Source organism: Molossus molossus, unplaced genomic scaffold (genome assembly GCF_014108415.1).
Source record: "Molossus molossus isolate mMolMol1 unplaced genomic scaffold, mMolMol1.p scaffold_m16_p_3, whole genome shotgun sequence".
Lineage (NCBI taxonomy): Eukaryota > Metazoa > Chordata > Mammalia > Chiroptera > Molossidae > Molossus > Molossus molossus.
In genome coordinates, this window is record NW_023425366.1 from 49,201,247 (window position 1) to 49,218,833 (window position 17,587).

Sequence of the window (17,587 nt, forward strand, 5' to 3'; positions counted from 1 at the left end):
GCCAGGCCGGGCGGTGGGCAGGCCGGGGATCCTGTGGCAGCCGGCAGGCGCGGAGCGCGGGGGCGGCACCAGCCGCGGGCGCCGCCAGCCGGGCCTGGGAGCGGGGCCGCGGCTCCGCCCCCTTCGCGCTGGCCGCCGTGGTGCCGCCGCCGCCGGGCGTTGGCAGCTGCGGGTGAGCCTTCCCGGCTCCGGGCGCCCTGGGGCAGGGCGCGGGGCCAGCGCCTCGCTAGGGCTGCGCGGGCTGCGGGGGCCACAGCTCCAGGTAAGTGCTCTTTGGGGCTCCATCCCCGGCGTCTCTCTTGTCCTGGGCAGAGAACTTGGGCCACCTCACCTGAGTTCACGGTCGCGAAGCTACTTTGTCCAGGACCCCAGGGGACGCGAGGGTCAGCCGAGGTGGGGAGGGGGTGCTGCTGCGGCGCGGCGGCGCGAGGGATGGCCGCCGCCTTCTAGTCCCTCGGGAACGGCAACAAGTGCAAAGGGCGCACAGCCCGGCGCGGCGGCGGCAGCTGCGGAGCGCGAGGTCGCTCTGGCGGCGCAGTCGGGAGCGCACCGAGAAGGCGGCGACCCTCTCGACCCCCTCGACCCCGGCTCCGGAGACCGGGGCTGGGTGGGTGGAAGCCCTGCCAGGGTCCTTCGGATGCTAGGGCAGTAACTGGCACGCCTACGGTGGAGGAGAAAGATCCTTGAAAGCTGGGGTCTCCTCTGCTGATCGGTATCCTCGGCTTCGGGTTGAGGGTGCATGGCGGGGCCGGGTCTCCAGAGAGCGGACCAAGCACAGGCTTAGCACAGAGGCCCTAACATTTCCTTCGTGTGGCAACATGTGCTGCGTCTTAAAAGGTATCTACAGTTATCTTGGTGAGGAGAAGCGGTCGGAATTCTGTTGGATTTCCTTATGCTTATGTTGTAGGTTTGTTTGCCCCTTGTGTGGGTGGTGGTACCCTAACCTTCCCGTGCGTGGAGCTTCTACAGGGGTCATAACGATGGGCTTGTGCTTGGCCAAGGAGGTATCTTCGCCTGTCCAGGGCTTTGTGGAAGCTCGGTGCTGAGGCCGCCTTGGAAACCCAGCTCTGGTTTCCCAGACACCAATTAGATTTCCAGGAGAGAATGCATCAGCCTCCCTAGGAACGCACAGCGTCCCCGCATTGGTTGCAGCTGGGTGGGTCAAGGAACAGCAGCAACATCTGTGTTTGCGCAGCTTCTCCCTCCTTGACCCCTGCCTGGGTCTCCACAAATATCCGCAGACCCAGAGTTATGGAGGTTAGCCACCAGACCAGTGCCCACTGGGTAAGAAATAAGGAAAAGTACCACGTTCAGAAAGAACTGATCATTTGAAGTCGCAAGGGGTCTCCGGTTTTCCGAAGCTTTGACATCTAATGTACCTAGGCCCTGAAGCTGTTGGGGAAGCAAATCCTGTTTTCACAACAAAAGCAAATAAAAGACCTATCCTTGTTATGTTCTGTGGGTTGCTCTTTCCACATGATTATCCAAGCAGAGTGATAACTTTACCTGGGAAGGTTTCTACATATCTGTTCTGGTTTTGTTGTTGTTGTTGTTTTGTGTGTGTGTGTGTGCGTGTGTACACGTTTTTAAAGCACATAGGTATTTGCCTGCTCTTAATTAATGGCCAAGCAAATTCCTTTGGAGTCTTTGGAGGAAAAGAAATGAATACTGCAAAAGCCTTTGGAATTTATACAATATAGTATTTCAATGTAATGTTCTAATGTAGTATTTCTATGTGAATGTGCTCATTAACTTTGGTCAAATAGGAATTTGAATATCATCAGACCTTGTATTTAGTGGTTAGGGAAACTGAGGCACAGCTAGCTGCTAGGTGTTTGATTCAGGAGAATGTCCTGGCTAGTGGGAGAATGGAGAACAGAGAATCAGTGTTTGACCTGCTTTTGACTGTGTTTCCTTCCTTATCAAAAACTGGCTAACCAAGAACAAGTTATGCAACAGGTGTGCCATTAGACTTTCCTTTGAAGCACCCGTCTTGTCCTTTAAGCAGTTTAGAAACAAAGAGGAAAGGAGTACTGGCATAGCTCCTAAATATTTTGGGTTTGATTCCATACCTCCACAATAAAGAGCATATCACAATAAAGAGAGTTGCAATTGTTTTTGCCAGTGGAGGGTCTTGCTTTCAATTGAAAAAAACGCAACATCTGTGAAATGCAATAAAGTGAAGAGTAATAAAATGAGGTATGCTTGTAGTTGGTAACTAAGGCTCTATGAAATTTCATCAGGGGCCTCAGTGGGGTTTCACACCTTTTTAAAAATCATGTGAATACTGCAGAAGAATTTGGAATATTTTCCCATTGTGCTCTTATAGGAGACTACTGTTGTGGCTAAGACTTAAATTGGGCAGGAATTTCAGGTGAGCCCTGATACATGACCTCCTTTAGTATATGCCACATGAGAAAAGGAAATGTGTTCTAAATAGGTATTAAGGTAAATAGTGGAATATAATATTACTTTTATGTTAAACATTCTGTACAAAATTGGTAACCACTAAACTGGTACTTAAACTCCAACTTTAAGTCCTGCTAGGGTTTATGACCAAGTACTGACTCCTTAGAAAAGATTTATTACATAAGTGTTGGAAAATACTTTATGATTCAGGCTTGGCTAGGATGGTACTGCACAGATCCCAAATTACTCTCAAACTCCCAGCCTGACTATAATTTTATTACACTTTAATTTAGTAATCAGATATGACAGATCTGGTTTATGTAGGTTTTCTCTAATTGCATTTGTATTTATGTTGCTTTAGTGGAGCAGAGAAGCTATAGGATTTTTGTTTTTATTGTTGTTAATCCTCACTGGAGGGTATTTTGCCATTGATTTTTAGAGAGAAGGAAAAGGAGGGAGGGAGGGAAGGAGGGACGGAAGGAGAGAGAGAAACATCGATGTGAGAGAGTCACATTGATTGGTTGCGTCCTGCACGCACCCTGACCAGGCTGGGGATCAAACTTGCAACCCAGGTATGTGCCCTTGACCAGAAATCAAACCTGGGGGCAGACACTCTAACCACTGAACCAAACCAACCAGGGTGCTATAGGATATTTTTTCTCCCTGTAACATGAAATAAGATTTATTATGAAGAGATGGGTCAAGCTGGGCAACTCCTGTTGGGAGTTCTAAATTAAAAAACATTGTTGTATTTGAAATGCACCAAGTTCAGGGACTTTTGCCATGTTAGAGTTGTACTGTAAACATTATGTCACTCTTGTAGGGCTTGAGTCCACATCCCTTATGAGGACTGGTGATATTTTTCTTAAGAAGTGCAAGTCAGGTCCTTTACTACCAAGCATTTTGCCCTGATTGGGTGGCAGTCTGTCATTTTGTCCAGTATCTATAATCCTTAGTCCTTTTGCTATTATCCTAGTATTAAAGAGTTCTCAGAGCTCAAAGCAGTGTCACTCTGCTGTTTAGCTGTTTTGACAGTTTCTTTCATGCTCCTCTTTCTGTGACCATTTTCTTCCTTTATATTCATTCAACAAATATTTGAGGGTTTACTGTGCACCTGACACTGCTCTTTGCTTTAATTCTCTGAACTTTGGCTTTCATGTTTAAAGCAATACTTTTCTGGTCTTAGAGTTTTTAGGATCTGTTGCATTTTGAGTGGGTTTTTGCATAGTTGACACTAAGATATTTGGCTGGTAAAATGTCATGTAACTTTTTTTATGTGATAGTACATCTGCTTAATTGACTGCAGTTTTTCCCTTGAAATTTGATCTTAGGCACAATTGTAATTTGTTTATTCCTAGCATTACTGTTTCTGGACTTCTTCTCCTGGATACCCAAGATAATGAGATTTGACATCATTTTTAATATGAGAGAAAGTAAAAGACTAACATAATTGAATATCAGGTATTTGTTTCAATCATCTTGGTTTTGAACACTTTTATCAGATGTATTTTTATTTGTCTTCAGTGGTGTCTTCTCCTATTTTAGTTTAACCCTTTCCTCAGTTATCAATTTGAGGTTGGATTTCTGTAGAAAGTTAATGTAAAAGTAATGTTCTTTTAAGAGTGGAGAAGACATCTTGTATTGGTGAGTGAAGCCAGACCAGGTGAGATCTGTGATACCTTCACTTTCCAAGGCATGTCCAGAAGAGACCCTTCTAAAACCAGCACTCAAAGAACTTTCTTCCTGTCTCAAGTGGCAGGCTTTGTTTGACTAGTATGCACACACAATCATTCCGCCTTTTAAAAAAATGCTTAAAATGTTAATATGCTTTATGTATTTTCTTCTGGTATGTACATAGACTTTTCCTTAACTTAATAAATAGATGATCAAGAGATATATGACATGTATTAATTGAATTTATGGTTTAGCTCTTAAATTCATTATCAGACACTAGTGATCATGCTCTTTGTGCTACGCTTGCTCCTTTTCTTCCATCATTTTATAATTTAAAGAAATTATCTTTCATGAACCATTATAAAGTGGTTAAGAGTGGGGACTCTGGAGCCAGACTGTCTCGTTAGACAGCCCTGGCTCTGTCCCGGCCTGTGACCTCTCTCTACTTCAGGATTTCCATTTGTGAAATTGGGATAAGCATTGTAACCTGGCCCCTTGGGTGATGGTGAGAATAGAATGAGTAAATTTACAAAGAGCTCTTCTAGTAGTGTTTGGCAGAAAACGTAGGTGGTTATATTTGTAACAAATGGAAAACAGACATTTAAAAAAAGTAGCTTTAGCAGGTTCTCTAGGTTTCAGAAGGCAGTGTGACCTCAAGAGAAAGCAATCTAGGCTTTGAGTTCAAGTCAGGGATAGAGAGAGCTTGTGGTCTCTTTGTTGTGCAGTCTTGGGTGAGTTTGAGCCCTCCCTGGGTCTCAATTGTCTCATCTGGTGAAATGGAAGGAGTAGAGTTGATGGTCTCTAAGAACCTGCCAATTCTAACATCAGGAATTGGTGAAGAGGGCGTTGGTCAAGTCTGCCTTTCTGCTTCAGCAGCACTACTGTCCCTAGGGTCAGTCTTCAGTGGGTAGTTCGTCAACATTTGCAAGGATTATGAACTATTACTACTGTTAATGTACCTCACCTTGATCACCAGACAGTTATCAGGTTGTAATGACTGAGTTATCTCTCTGGATTTAGTCCAGAGAGATTTCAGGCACAAATGTCTGGATCCCATGGATACAGGCCATAGACTACCCTGCTCCCTCTCTTCTGAGGAGCTCCCCATGGGGAGGAGGGGTGGGGCAGCTCTGGGAAGAGGAAAGATGAGTGGGTTGATTGTTTCTGAATTTCATGATAAAAATTTCCACACCAGATACACAGGAAAACATCACCATTAGCCTTTGCAGGGACGCTGTAAACCAGGACTTGATGCAAAGGAGATCTCGGACTTATGAGCATTAGTGAAGATCAAGAGGTTTTCACTGAGCTGTATGGTGCGGGCAAAGTTCTTGAGGCAAATTTCTTTCTCCTTTAGGGACCCTTGTTTATGGTTTGTGTATTGTCACCTGGTTCTTTGTCAATAGTCTTTCTCTCTTTTTATTTATTTTATTTTATTTATCTTTTATCCTCACCCGAGGACACTTTCCCATTTTTTGTTCAGGTAGAGTGGGAGGGAGAGAGAGGAACAGAGAGAGAGAGAGAGAGAAACATTGATGTGAAAGGAACACATCGAGTGGCTGCCACCCGCACCACCGACCAGGGCCGGGGACAAACTGCAACCGAGGTACATGCCCTTAGCGGGAACCGAACCCGGGTCTCTCAGGACCGCAGGTCGACGCTCTAACCGCTGAGCCAAACCGGCCAGGGCTCTTTCTCTCTTTTTAAAAAAAATATTTATATTGATTTTTAGAGAGAGAGAGGAAGGGAAAGGAGAGAGAGAAAGAGAGAAACATTGTTTGGCTGCCTCCTGCACCACCCTAACTGATGATTGAACACGTAACCTGGGTATGTGTCCTGACTAGGAATTGAGCCAGTGACCACGTGGTGCATAGAATGACACTCAAACAACTGAGCAACACTAGCTAGGGCAGTTTTCCTCCTCTTTGTGCTCTACCAGCCTCATGGTTTGCTGAATGACTAGTTGTTAGAGTTTCAAATGGTAGGGGGTGATTATGGGTTATTTGAGCCCCTAACCTAGGATTTCAAGACTCATTGTTCATTTAAATGACCTGGGTTCAGAATCTCTCAGGTGGGCCCGACATATTTTTAAAAAGATGATACAGCTTGGTTTACTAGCTACTTGCCTAACCTCTGGGTGTTTCTGGTGTTATGTATCTGAAAGTATCCAGGAGAGGGTAATGACTGCATTTTCTCATGGTGTTTCTTTTTCTTTTTCTTTTTTTGGTACGTGCCCCTAGTGGGAACCGAACCCAGGACTCTCTGGTCCACAGGCCGACGTTCCAACCGCTGAGCCAAACCGGCCAGGGCTCATAGTGTTTCTTTTATGCTATGGGCATCTCACCTGTTCCCTGCTGCCTCCTCTTGTGAACCCTCCACTTCCATCAGCCAGGACTAGTAACTGCCTAATGGAACATGCTGTGTACTTTCTAACTTCTTTGACTTTGTTCATGGTAGGCATCTCTTCCTCTCTAGCTAAAATGTATGGGCATACCTCAGAGATATTGTGGGTTCAGTTCTCGCCATTGCAGTAAAGCAAGTTGTAATATTTTTGCTGGTGGAGGGTCTTGCCTTCAATTAGTAAAAACACACATCTGTGAAGCACAATAAAGTGAAGCACCATAGCAGGAGGCTTGCCTGTATTGCAGTCCTCGAAGCATGCTCAGACCACCTTCTCTCTGAAACCTTTGACCAACTTAGTAGCAACTGAGCTTTCTTTTCTGAACTCCTATTCTCCTGTTGCTAGTATCTTTCATTTATCGCTTTCCACCTGCCTCTGGGTTCATCATATGCTCCTGTATGTAAGTCTCATCTTTCCAACCTGACTGTAAGCCCATTGATAGTAGGGACCCTGATTTAGGCTACTTTGTAGAGTGCTTAAAGTAGAATATACAGATGTCGGTTGTTAGTTATTTTGCTAACTGTCATGACAAGTCCTTTTGGTTTACAGCCTCCCTGCAAAAGCTAATGGTGATGGGTTCTTATGTATCAGGTGTAGGTTGCATTAGAAAATATTGGGATGCAGGGGAGGGAAGATAAAGGTTGCTCGGGAAGTTAGATGGCTAGTCCTTCTCAGATGTAAATGGGAGACTCCCTAGGCCTCTCAGAAAATTGTACAATTTGGGGAGATGAATGAAATTCTTGATTAGAATCAATCTTTGGATTGAAAGAAACCTTAAAGTTTTCTCCTAGTTTTTAGAAGATTCACAATCTCCCTGTATAGCATACCTCCAAATGGTTAACCATTTGAATACTGTCCTTGAATACATTGTGGTGGGGTACCATAACGATAACCCAGTCTATGTTCTTTTCCTCAACTTTATTGAAGAATAATTGAAAAGTATAATTGTATATCAAATTATGTATGCTTTAAATATGTAAATGTACACTGTAGAATAATGATCAAGATCAAGATAATTAACACATCCATCATCTCATATAGTTACTCATGTGTGTGTGTGTGTGTGTGTGTGTGAGTGTGGTGAGTACACTTAAGATCTACTCTCAGCAACTTTCAAGTATGCATTACCACTGTAACTATAGTCACCATGCTGTACATTAGATCCTCAGAACTTGTAACTAAAAGTTTATACTTTTTGACCTACATCTCCCCATTTCCTCATGCCCCAGCCCCCAGCCCCTATTATCTGTTTCTATGAAATTGGCTTTTTAAAAGATTCGACATATTACTGATGTTGTATTTTACAGCAGATGGTACTTGTCGTTTTATGTCTGACTTATTTCACTTAGCATAATGCACTCCAGTTTCATCCATATTGTTGCAAAAAGCAAGACTTCCTTTTTTATGGCTGAATAATATTCCATCATGTTTATATACCACATTTCCTTACCTATTCATCTGCTGATGGGCAGTTATACAATGTCTTGGCTATTGTATATAATGCTGCAGTGAACATGAAATGCATATAGTTCTGAGATAGTTATTTCATCTCCTTAGGATATATACCGAGAAGTGAGATTGCTGGATCATATGGTTGTTCTATTTTGATTTTTTTGAGGAACCTCCATCTTGTTTTCTTGCTGTTCTTTTCCCTGTTGGCTGAAATCCAAGGAGGTCCTTCTTGGCACCGAGCTGCTTAGGACTGGGGGATGGAGTGATGTGGGTAAAATGCTCCCTGTACTTTTCTGTACTTTTTTTTAGCTCTGCAGCATTTCTGCTGCTGCTTTGTGGTAGTGCAGAACTTACCTGGAGCTATTTTGGTTGGTTGGTTGCTTTGGGGGTGCGGGGGGGCAGGTGATGAATGCTGGGACTTCCTAGCCCTCCATCTTGCTGACTCCCCTCCCCCAACTCACAATCTAGCTTTGGAAACCTTAGGATATTAAAAGCAATCTCTCCTGTATTAAATTTATTATACTTCTGTTTGGGGGCCATGCTGAACAATTTCTCTTACATGACAGCCATTACATTTTTGAAAATTAAATACATATCCTACACTTAAGCCTTATTTTATTTAAGATGGAAAATAAAAATCTCAGTTTCTTTAACCCTTGTTCAGTGATAAGATTTTGAATTCTCTCACCCCTGGAATACTGAACACACTCCAATTTTCTCTCTTCTTAAAGTGTAGTGCTTCCAGATGCTGTCGAGCACAGTAGAACCACTCCCACCCTTGCTGAGACACCCCTACCCTCCTTCTAGGGAAGCAGGGAAGCCCCAAGGTTAAGGTTGCCATGGGCTAATCAGAGACTTGGGGGTGACTCAGCTCTGCTACTTCTACATTGTCTTGGACAAGCCACTACAACTTATAGCTTCAGTTTGTACCTGTTTCTTTCATAGAGTTGTTATAAGGATTTAATAAGTTAGTCTATGTAGAGTGCTTAGCACAGAAACTGGGATAGAATAATTTCTCAAACAATGACTTTCCAACTATGGTACTTCTGAACATGGCTATTGACTCTTGATGTTCAAGTCATCTCAACATTACCAAGTTTGTTTTTATATGGCTGAGACCCATCTCATTCATGGATGTGTGCAATTGGTTTCTTAGTCCCCTGAATAGAACTTAATATTTCTCTCTTAAAATTATTTTCCTGTATGTGACCATTTGTTCTAGCCTTTCTAAGTCTTTTAGATTGTTCATCTATAAACTTATGTTCACTACCCTTTTCTTGGTTTTGTTTTATTTATTTTAGGTCTATTTATTTTTATTGTTGAAAGTATTATATAGGTTCCCCCATTTTATCCCCATTGACCCCCTCCTTCCTGCTCCCCCTCTACCTTCTCCAGCCTAGTGTCCCTGTCGATTGGTTGTACATATATGTATATAAGTTATTTGGTTTATCCCCACCTCCCCCCCATCCCTCAGAGATTTGTCAGTCTGTTTTCTACTTCCATGACTCTGGATCTCTTTTGGTCGAGAGCTTATTGTGTTCATTATGTTCCACAAATAAGTGAGATCATGTGGTACTTGTCTTTCTCTGATTGGCTTATTTCACTTAGCATAATACTCTCCAGGTCTCTCCATGTCATCTCAAAGGATAAGAGATCTTTCTTTCTTACAGCTGCATAGATAGTGTTCCATTGTATTTATGTACCACAGCTTTTTTTATCCACTCATCTATTGATGGACACTTGGGCTGTTTTCAGATCTTAGCTATTATAAATAGTACTGCTATAAACATAGGGGTGCATATATTGTTTCTGATTAGTGTGTCAGGCTTCTTAGAATATATTTCTAGAAGTGGAATTACTGGGTCAAATGGCAATTCCATTTTTAATTTTTTGAGGAAATGCCAGATTGATTGTTCTCCACAGTGGCTGCACCAGTCTGCATTCCCACCAGCAGTGTGCTAGAGTCCCCTTTTCTCCACATCCTTGCCAGCACTTGTTGTTTGAGGATTTGTTGATGGCAGCCATTCTACCAGGGGTGAGGTGGTATCTTATAGTCATTTTAATTTGCATCTCTTTGACGATTAGAGATGTAGAGCATTTTTTTCATATATCTCCTGGCCATTTGTATGTCCTGTTTGGAGAAGTGTTTATTCAGGTCTTTTGCCCATTTTTAATTGGATTGTTTATCTTCCTTTTGTTGAGTTGTATGAGTACTCTGTGTATTTTGGGTATTAATCCCTTATCTGATGTATCATTGGCAAATATGTTTTCCCAGACAGTGGGTTCTCTTTTCATTTTGATCTTAGTTTCTTTTGCTGTGCAGAAGCTTTTTAGATTGATGTAGTCCCATGTATTAATTTTCTCCTTTGTTTCTGTTGCCTAAGGCAATACATCAGTGAAAATTCTGCTATGTATGATGTCTGAGATTTTTCTGCCTACATTTTTTTCTAGGATTTTTATGATTTCACGAGTTACATTTAAGTCTTTTATCCATTTTGAGTTTATTCTTGTGTATGGTGTAAGTTGGTGGTCTAGTTTCATTTTTTTGCATGTACCTGTCCCATTTCCCCAACATCATTTTTTTAAGAGACTGTCTTTTCTCCTTGCATGCTCTTGCTTCCTTTGTCAAATATTATTATGCATACTGTCTTGGGTCAATTTCTGGGTTCTCTGTTCTGTTTCATTGATTTATATGTTTGTTCCATGTTATCCACAGATTTTATATGCATTTCTTTAATGCCTTAAGAAATAAACCTATTACCTATTTTGAAGTCTAGGGCAGAGCAATTTAGTACATCTATATAAATCTCATTTCAGATGTTTATCAATTTCATGTTACATTGTTCAATTATTCTTATTTGTACTAGCATCTGATTCTTAGTCTTTGGACTTGACATCGGGATATACACTGTCTACCAAATCTACTATACCTCTACTATATGGAATTACCAGTTTTGGTAACCACATAACATAACCACATAACTTGGGGTTATTCTCAAGTGACTTATTCCTGGGGAGCCCATACTGGATCCAAGTAGCCACTGCTTCCTCTATGAGGTACTCAGCCATCAAACCTTTAATATTCTGCTCTAGGATCTTGTCTAGAATCAACATAAAGCACTCTCTGTCTGTAATTTGTAGAATCTGCCTTTTTGGAAGTTGGAATGACATATGCCTGTCTTCTGTATTTGAATCCTGTCATTCTCCACATTTACCAATGGATTATGGTTGGGAATCTCAGTGGATACTTTCCTATCCTGGCACTTTTTTCTATTCTTTCCAAATGGGAGGTCTTGGTTGTTTTTATGATTAGTGATAATCTCTTTGGGTAGTGATTTCATTGCTGTTAATAATGTTCGAGGAAGTAGAATTTGGATGGGATAGAGTGAAGGGAGAATACCTTTAAATATAAGAAATGGCTCATCTAACCTTCCAGTGTTGCCTTCTATGGAATTGCCAGCTTTTCAACTTCTCAAAAGTTCTCAGGGAATGGATTTCTGGAAATTGCTTTTATACCAATTATTAGAGCCCCTAGAGACTTAGCCAGTTTCCAGCTGACCACTTCCATTTCTTGGCAATAAGGGACAACACACAGAACCTATTACTGATAACTTAATAGGTTTTTAATTGATGAATTCATAGGGGGAATAAAGTAGAAGTACTTCTCTTGTTACACTGAGTTTTTATATAAAATACTTGAGTATTTTCTTTCATTTAATGACCCAGAAATATTGATAGCTTACTCATTGAATATAAAAGAATGTCAAAGATCTTTAATATCTCACCTATGGAAATTCTAATTATTCCTTAATCTTTAGGAAGGTTTCATTTTGGACAAATGGTTATGAGACAAAGGTCTCATGTCTTCAAACTTTTAGCCTTATAAAAACATGTTAAAATGTTATGTAAGGCCCTGACCAGTGTGGCTCGTTGGTTGGGTGTCATTTCATGCACCAAAAGGTTGCTGGTTCAATTCTTGGTCAGGGCACATGCCCAGATTTTGGGCTTGATCTCCATAGGAATGCAGGGAGCAGCTGATGTTTCTCTCTCACACTGATGTTTCTCTTTCTCTCTCCCTCTCCCTTCCTCTTTTTCTAAAAATCAGTGAAAAAATATATTTTTTAAATGTCTGAAAAAAATTACAGTGCTCAAATTGAAAGAATATAGGTAAAATTTATTAGGAAACTTAAATTTGAGGGCCTTACTCTTAAAAAAATCTTATGTAAGAAGGTGAACTAGATTCACATACAGATAAATTAGGTTGTTTTGCAATAAAAATGAATGTTCTAGGTTATCTCCATATCTGCAAAAAGTCCCAAATTAGCTTTTCAGTTGGCTTACTTACAAAAATGGTGCTTGTTAGGGACATTTCAACTTTACTATGAACAGTTAGAAAAATATCATCTTGATAGGAATGCCAAAAGTAATTTTAATTTAGATTTATTAGAATGTTTTTAATTTAAAAATAGGAGTAAGCACTTTTTTCTTTCACATTCATAGTAGCAAGTTTTATGTTCATTGGTTGTTACGGCATCTTTGTGGATAAGCAACATCAGAAATTAGTAGAAGCAAACAAGATATCTGGATTTAAATGAATTTAAGAACAACTTAAACAATTTTCACTTGATTTTTATATTATTGATTTTAGAGAGAGAGGAAGGGAAAAAGAGAGAAACATCAATGTGAGAGAGAAACATCAATTGGTTGGTTGCCTCCCTTATGCCCCTTGACTCGGAATCAAACCAGCAACCTTTTGGTGCATGGGGTGGCGCTCTAACCAACCTAGGCACCTGACCAGGGGAAGAACAATTTATTTTAATGGGAGCTGTACATGATTGGTCTTTTATGACATTCATTTAAAAAATGAGCCCGGCTGGTGTGGCTCAGTGGATTGAGCATCATCCCATGGACTGATGGTTCCCAGTTCGATTCCTGGTCAGGGCACACACCTGGGTTATGGGCTTGATCCCCAGTAGGGGGAATGCAGGAGGCAGACGATTGATGTTTCTCTCACACATTGAAGTTTCCATTTCTTTCTCCCTTCCTCTTTCTCTAAAAAAATCAATAAAAACATACTTAAAAAATGATAGTATGTTGTGTGCAATAAGGTTTTTAAAAGGCAGTCTGGGTGAAACAAAGTCTGAATCTGAAGCAGAATTTAGGTTGAAATTTTAGCATTGTGACTGACACGCATACCAGGTGAACCATGTCAGCTCTCTGGGCCCTGGTGACCTTATTGGAAACCTGGGGGGTTGGGCCAAGCCCTTTTCCTATCTCTCAAGTTGTGTGTTTCTGTGGAGGTAAGGATGGTGTCTTAACCCTTCCTTGGATCACTAGCATAAGTCTTGATTCCTAGAGTTCTTTCAGACATGTGATGGCCGCATCTAAATTGTTCAGAAACCTGTGTTTGAAGATGCTGCTTTAATGTGGCATCTTTACAGGGAGAAATGATTGCTCATACGCTGAGATTTCCCTGTGATGGCAGCTCATGTTATTGTTGTCTGAATACTTCATGAGCAGTGAGGTGGAATCAGCCAGGAATAATCTAATAATTATTTTTAATTGAATAAAGATGACTAAAAATGGGTATTCATTTCATTTTAGCCGATGGAACTTCGTGTACCTAACTCCATTGAGGCTGGGTGGGGCATGTGCCCTGAAATTTATGGCATTTTTGATAAATGTCTATTTTTAGCTAAAATAACACTTATAATGGTTCTCTCTCTTCTCTTCCCTCCCTCTTCTCCTCTTCTTTACTCCCCCCTTTCTCTTAAGAAACTTGGTGAGTTCTCTTCTGTTTGATTTCACAGCTTTTTTTTTTTTTTCCCAAAAGGCACAGCAGATTTTTAAAACCTCTAGTATTTCATGTAGCTCCTGACTAGTAACATGAAAGAAAAACTTGTGCTCATAAAAAAGATGGCATTTTAAGGCATAATGTCCCTCCACTTCTCACAGAACCTCAGGATAAAGACATCCTATTAGATTGGTGATTTGGACATTGGGCATTCTTTATTTTTCAGGTTTTTACTTGCTGGGTGTGGGGCTCTAGACCCTCTTATCCTGGTGTTTTTCCAAAGCTTTTCCATCCCATGGACTTTGAAGGTTCTATTGGAGTTGAGTTTAGCTAGTGACTACTACGAGGCAGGCGTATACTGGGTGTTGGAGGCTTAGAGATAAGAGGCTTGGGGGTAGCTCTGAGGAGTTTTCAGTGCTGCCAGATCAGCAGCCATGAAAGCAAATAAATATATTTTGAGGTGGAGATGGTGTGGGGCAGGGCATTCTCAGCAGCCTGAGTGAAGGCATTATTCTGGGAGCCATACCTAGTATAATGGGAATCAAAGTATTGTCCAGTATGTGTTTCTGTTCTAAAAGTCCTAAATACAATCTACGTTGTAAATATGTACGTTGTAAAAACAAGTGAATTTAAGAAACGGATATTTTAGTGAAAATCTGTATCCTTTATCTTAGTTCATAAATATAATTGGAGTGGTTATCTTTCAGAGGTCACATTCCATCACAAGCTCTTGCACTTGCTTTAAAACTTTTATTTACTGAAGTAACAGAATTGCTTGTTGCTAATAATTTAAAAATCCTTTTAAATGTGGGCTTATAAATAAATGAAACATTTACAGTAAACATTTGGTGGGGGAGAGAACCTTGGATATTATCACACAGAAAAGATTGTTCTTTTGTATTTTATTATTTTTTTATTTTCATTTTTAAAAATTATTTATTATTATTTTTATCCTCACCTGAGGACATTTTTCCATTTTTTTGTTCAGATAGAGTGGGAGGGAGAGAGAGAGAGAAACATTGATGTGAAAGGGACACATTGAGTGGTTGCCACCCTCACGACCCAACCAGGACAGGGGACAAACTGCAACCGAGGTATGTGCCCTTAGCGGGAACCAAACCCAGGTCTCTCTGGACTGCAGGCCGATGCTCTAACCCCTGAGCCAAACCGGCCAGGGCTGTTCTTTTGTATTTTAATTTGTTTTGGCAATACGCTTGTAATGACTTGATATCTTAAATCTGTATGGAAAAACCTGGTTTATTGTATATAGTATCTTTTTTCCAACTATAGATACTTGAGAGTGAAAACAATCTTACAGAATTCTGGAGATGTTTGCTCAAGGTCTTGGTGTTCTGCTTGACTTGTCAAGAGTGAACTGATGTTCTGATGTTTCTGTTGTTGGGGAAGCACTCCAGTCCAGGGCTAAGCTTACTCCACAACTCAGAATTACTTTGATGACCGCAGTGTTAGCCAAAACAAAATTAGGGGAGGCAAGTGATCTTAGTGACCTTAATTTCTTTTTTTCCCTTTATTGATTTTAGAGAGAGAGAGGGAGAGAGATAGAAACATTAATGAGAGAGAGCATCAGTTAACTGCCTCCTGCATGCCCCCCACTGGGGATTTGGTCCACAACCTGGGCATGTACCCTGACCGGGAATCAAACTGGCGACCTCTTGGTGCATGGGTTGATGGTCAACCACCGAACCACAGCGGTCAGACTCTTGATGACCTTAAAGAGGACTGTTGTGGATATGATGAGTACATGCTCATTATTTATTAATTTTTGGGCTAAAGATTTGTTGACAGGATCATTTGAACAGCTTAGTACTTAAAAAATTTAAAAGATCATTTTGTGCCACAAAGAAATATTAATAAACTTAATGGAGCATTTAAAGTCTCATAGTATTTAGAAGATAGTAATCAAATGAATCACCAATTCATGTGTTGTTTTGACAGGATGTGTATCACGTCTCAATAATTTCCTTAAAATTATTTCCTGCCAGGTGCCTGTGTTCTTCTTGTTAACTTATTCCCATAGAATTCCAAATATGTGGTTGATTTCCATACTGGTACACTTTCACAGTTCCTTTTCCTTTTTTTATTTCCTCCTTCTTTAAAATAGCGAGTATGCTTTTGTTTGCATTGAATTTAAGATTTAGTACAGGGCAGAGAGCATGAGTAGCTATTTTGGAGACTGATGACATCCAACCAGGATGCCTCTGTGTGGTGAGCAATCTCCTTGGCTCCAGCATGTAGGATCTCACCAAGAAGGTGTTAAGACGTGCCTGCTGACAGATCTAGTCCAAGGCCAGATGTACGTGGAGTATTGTTCATTCAGTTGTCTATGGAGATTTTAGAGGGAATTTCCATTTTCTGTTTTGTATAAATACAATTTACCACACATTTTTAAATGAGCATGAGCTATCTTTTTTTTTTTTTTTTTATCCTCACCCGAGGACATTTTTCCACCTTTTGTTTTAGGTAGAGTGGGAGGGAGAGAGAGGAACAGAGAGAGAGAGAGAAACATCGATGTGAAAGGGACACATCGAGTGGTTGCCACCCGCACAACTGACCAGGGCCGGGGACAAACTGCAACCGAGGTACGTGCCCTTAGCGAACCCGGGTCTCTCGGGACCGCAGGCCGACGCTCTAACCGCTGAGCCAAACCGGCCAGGCGAGCATGAGCTATCTTGAAATAGATCAAATTAGAAACATAAAATATTGGTCTCTGTTATAAGCAAAGTGCTATTCAAGAAAATGTGAAGGATGTGAAAAGTTTGCTGCAGCCCCTGCCTGAGGTGTGGGCACACAGCTCCCCCTCACAGGGCAGCCTGTGTGGGGGCTGCCGGGGCAGCTGCTGGGTTAGATCCCTGGGTGCTCAGAGCTGGGGGCTCCGGAGGGAAAAGAGCCAGTGTGTGAAGCAGCCTTTCTTGGCCTGTAGCCTCCTCCGGTGGTAGCAGGTTCAAGAAGCCTCCTTTTTGTAAATTGAGAAATTACATTAATATATACAAGGAAGAATTCTTAATTAGTTCAATAACTTGTACAGCTGCTGGGAACATTCATGTATTTGCCTTTGGATATTGGGTCAGTATATTTCTGACTGGTTAACATGTATATACATTCAGTTATGATTTTATATATATTTCATTACGTAATAAAAACACTTTTGTAAATTGTGTTGATTTTCTTCAGTGAGAATGACCAGCCACAGCGTTCTTTATCGTCTGCCTTATATTTTTGTGCGTGACTTAAATCTAATGATTAACTAACTGCTTGTTTTCTTTGATGGGATACATTTATGGTTCATATTCCCTATTTTTCTTTATTGAATTTAGAATTATTGTGTTTTAAGTACAAGTATGCAGTAGGTGATTTCCTTTAAATAAAAATGACAGTGGTTTAGGTTTCTTCCACCAGAAGTCTTCCCTTTCTTGTAATGTGGGGCTACACAGTACAGACAGTGAGGTTGACATCACTGGACATTTAAAGGCACATAACTTCGCAGTGTATCCCATGTAAAACTGAAGACTACAAATGGACTTTTAAGAAGGCATGCTTGTAGGGGTCCACACTTACACAGTTATAGGCAGTCCTTCTATGCACATCAGTATACATTTCCAATTATGCTTAGGAAACTAGCTTTCTACATTGTTTTTTCACATTTGTGCTCTTTCTTTTTCTATTTAGGAATAACAAATTGTGTGGGAAAATAATACCATTTATTGGCAAGCCAATCAATTGTTTAATAAATGTTTACAATAAAGTCAATGTTCCATTTTTATATTGTATCTTATTAGTGGGGCCAATGTCAAAACCATAATATGGTTAAGGTGACTTGCACATATAGGAAATAGCTA

At 40.9% G+C, this 17,587-nt stretch overlaps 1 protein-coding gene across 1 annotated transcript in view; it reads left to right on the forward strand.

Moving 5' to 3' along the window:
- The first annotated feature begins 212 nt into the window (after positions 1-212).
- ARHGEF28 (Rho guanine nucleotide exchange factor 28) overlaps positions 213-17,587 on the forward strand; it is a 292,956-nt gene continuing 275,581 nt past the window's right edge. Inside the window, exon 1 of the mRNA XM_036280592.1 lies at positions 213-262. The gene's annotated coding sequence lies outside the window, so the exon portion shown is untranslated. The remainder of the gene's footprint in view (positions 263-17,587) is intronic.